The sequence below is a fragment of the Schistocerca piceifrons genome, chromosome 8, assembly GCF_021461385.2.
Source record: "Schistocerca piceifrons isolate TAMUIC-IGC-003096 chromosome 8, iqSchPice1.1, whole genome shotgun sequence".
In the NCBI taxonomy this organism is placed as follows: Eukaryota; Metazoa; Arthropoda; class Insecta; order Orthoptera; family Acrididae; genus Schistocerca; species Schistocerca piceifrons.
Genome location: NC_060145.1, coordinates 186,857,548 through 186,861,840, shown reverse-complemented (window position 1 = coordinate 186,861,840; position 4,293 = coordinate 186,857,548).

Genomic DNA, 4,293 nt, shown 5'->3' with positions numbered 1-4,293 from the left:
ACTCCACAAGATTCTGTGCCTGTTGCTGAGGCATATTGAGAATGTGTACCAGAGGTTCGACGTATTCTAAATGTTCCCCCTCTTCCTCAATGTCTACTTCTCTTTGGACGTCAGCTAACTGCCGATTCATTGACTGTATAGACGCATATTCTGTCTCTGGATATGCGCTAAACAAACGCGTTTCTTTATCTCGTTTCGCTGCTAATCTTTGCCATTTCCTACGTGGGCTGTCTATTTCTGGCTCAGAATGTGCCCTACACGGAATTTCGTATTCTGGAAATTCGATGTTCTCGCCTTTTCGATTCCCATATGTCTGATCTGTCTCTGTTCTATCCCAATCTAACTGAGCCTGCTGACTCTGCAGGTCACCGACAGTCCTATTCTCTGATTCACCACCTGTCCTATTCTCAGGTTCATCGTCTGTCCTATTCTCAACAAGCTCGTTTATTGGCTGTTTATCTGATTGACTTTCCCTCATCTTATCTACCTGCTGTCTATCACGCAACCTTCCGGCTTTTGCTCTAGTTAACATGGAAATTCTTTCAACACACCACAACCCTATCTACAAAAGCGCACGACCACTTACCAATTGGTTGAACCAACAACAACAACGTCGTGACTTCTCGGCTAATGTTCTGTCTGCTCTGCTACAGTCTCCAATCTCCACCTGTGCGCTTGCAAAGGGAGAAAAATGTTATTTCTTAATTCTAACTTATTTGATATTGCGTCACTCGGCGTTTCTGCGTCCATCAGCGTCTGTGCCTATCACCTGAAACTCCTATGTCCTAAGAGCTACTCAAAAATCGTAAAAATCCAAAATTTTCCAACACAGTACCACAAGACCTAGTCCCTACATTTCTACTTTCCTCGCTACTTGTATCTACTCTAATCCATAATCTTTGCAAATATCTCTTTATGATATGAAAAAAAGTTCCCAATGCAATAGCGACCTGCCGTACCTAAATCTGATTTTAACTATCCTGGCAGTTTTACCCATCTTGGCAGGGTCGCCGTTTTCTGTGAGTGTGTGAGTTTTATATTGCCAAGTTGCGCAATGGATTGATCCAACAAGTACGCTTTGGCTCCTGCAAGAAACAATTTCCACCTCACACTACTACAGAAGTCAGACACATACTCCTAATCTATCAACAAGAACTGCTTGAAAAACATTCAGCAACAAATATCTTCTGGAGTCATCCACTGTACGGAAAAGACACAAAAATATTCTATATTCTTATGTAACTATTTGAATACTTGGGTACTGGAGTATTGCTACTTACTGTAAGAAAAACATTAAACGAACGAAAAATATTATTTATTGCAAAAAAATCTGAGAAATCAAGTGAAACTTTTTCTTACAAAAAAAATAAATTTCTGGGTTCTTTTCAGAACGGTAGATTGCCTCTTATGGATAGGGGCACACATTTTCGGCTGTCCACATTGAGGTATATCAACAACACCTGTCGGCAACTGAGGGTTTCAGTTAGTCATCATTTATTCCAGGGAAAAGCTGCACGGTCATCAACAGTATTCTGTGCTTTCGAGAACAGTTACTGTCTTCATATATATAGGAATGCTATTATTTTACAAAGTTGAAGAATATTATTTACTAGCAGAATGGGTGAGAGCTGCGCCTATACAACTTGAATAACTTTTCTAGGTATGGTCAAGGCTGTCGTGTGAGAAATGTAATGGAGTGCACTGTTATGGAGGACATATGGGGCTTGTATATGCTGTAGTGCGCAATACCATGAGCTGCAACGACTCCTGCCTGCGTCACTCGCTGCTGACACATAACACAACTATTTCTTTCTATCTGGATTGACCTTCGCCATTCAAACTCTCCTTACACCTTGATGAAGTCAAGGACTCTTATCCATTTCTAGTCTAACTTTGGTGTGGTACACCGGTCAGATAACCAGTCCACTGTGATGCCACTCAATATTCGCTCATAGGCGTTTCACACCACACAATAAGTGTGTCGGCCAACACAGTGACTTCCGGCAAGCGACTCAATACAGAGTATCACTCCAATTTGCTAATGACACAGGTGCTCTCCCAGTGAAGTACTGAGCAGAGACTTTGTTCCTCACCCTTTGTGTACACGTTCGAGGCAATTGGCTTTCATTACGTGTTCCCGCTCCAAGAGCAACAATGAAACGGCCCCTTTTTCTGGAAAAAGTGCAAGGGTATATCATTCGCTGTCTTCCCTCACCCCTCTGACTCTTTGCATCAGAAGTATTCTGCCAATCAGCGTTGCTGTTTTAAATGGGAGAATGACGTTTTGTTTAAGTCAACAATGCGGAAATCTGTAGCATCTCCGTTAGGCGTATAATGTCCTCCTGTGAGAACTCCATAAGCATTTAGTCATTCAGTGAAAAAATGCATCTTCTGGGCGCTCCCACACAATGTAGCGGAATTTGCTTTTAAGTCGAACACAGGGGTCGTTATCCCTTCGCTCTGGCATAAAGCTGTCCTCTCTCTGGGTGGTTGCTTCGGCTGAAGTAGGTGTGCGCCTACCCCTCTGAAGGGACAAGCTCGCAGCAGGCCGGCTGCCTCCCTAGAATGAAAATTCCTGTGGCCGTCATGTTGTGTACGCCAGCCTCAACTTTTTCAACCTCGGTCCACACTTGCGATTTACTTATTAGATTTGCATATCACTTACATGAATTCATACAAAATTGAGTCTATGTTAATGAGTTTGGGATCGAATGAAGTGTCTTGATGTGCAGAATACGATTGTGAGGACGGAATACATATGAAATGAAGGTCTGGAGACCACGCCGCCTTACTCCAGTCGGTTTTACCAAATAGGGGAGCATAAAACAAATTATTCCTTGGAAAGATAGTAGAAAACACTGCACTCGATTTTAGAGTAAAATTCATCCATGTGCAAGAACTACAAGAAAGTACCTGTATATTCCTAACTATTGAAATCACATGTGTCTGTACTCATCTGTTTGGATGCACGCATACTTCGATCTTATTAATATAATGATTGAAAAACAAAAGCTATGTGTTGTCACCTGTTTGGACGCAGACGAATTCAACCAATAATGGTAATAAAATCACATAAATCTGTCGTCATCTCTTTGCATGTAGAAAGACTTAAAATATATTAATACCATGATTAAATGAAGTACGTCAATCGTCACCTGCTTGGACATAGACATTATAAACGGAAATGTGCTGTCATGGAATGCCATTTACGAGACTGTATGTAACTATGCAAATGGCATTCCTGGGTGCTTTTATAGCATAGCCACCGGTAAAAATCTAGTATAAATAGTTTATCGATATGGAACAATAGAGAAGCGTGATCTACGCTCTCCGAATCGAAATAATTATGACCTTTGTCCATCTGTATAAAAAGAATGAGCGTTTTCTGTTTCATTGTCTTCTCGATTCAGATGCTCTAACTGATGGACGCTTACTGTTCAGGGTCTGTAATTCATAGAATTATTTGCACCAATATTAGAATTTGTTCGAATATATACGAAACTACAAGTTATAAAATGTGTTTTTGTCAGTAGCGAGTACCGTTCCTGAATATGATTAATTACATAATACTTAACTGTTGCCCTGGCCATTTTTGTATAGGCTCATTGTTGTGGCGACGCCATTAACGATAAGATCGATATAAGTTATTTTAATAGTATTTCATCCTAAAAGTATTGAAATGAATAATCTCAATAAAGAGAAAACGGCGTCTTGTAACATTTTCCATTTCATATTAGTCCAGAGGTATAGTTTTTTTTTTATTAACAGGAATTTCTATAAATACTTACGCTGTCATTGCACATGGGCAACTATCCAGGAGCATAAAGCCTAGTAGAAAAAAAGCATTGTGTTTAATGGATTATCGGGTAATATAAAAGAAAGATTTTTAATGCATCATAAGACGGATGTCTTCACGTTGGGGTACGTGTGGTATTTCTGGTGATAGCACCATGAGAAAATTTTGCCGTGGCTTTTAACAAACATAAAAGAGTATTTTGAAAACCATATCATACAATAGGAATAACAGCACACTTATCTTTGTAGGAATTAACAGCATTTTCAAAAGGTTACTAGACACACGTCGCCCCTCTCCCGTCTTCCCCTCAGTAACGTTTAGTCGCTATCTGCCGTTCAGCAACGCCTCATAGTCTTTTTCATCATTCCAACTCCATTAAGAATATAGTCATTTTCATGCACCACCAACATCCCATGATACAATATTATCAGTGAGCATATCTTAGCAATAATGCAAAACCTTGTAAAGAGTCCTAAAATCATAAAGTTGTTAAAAAA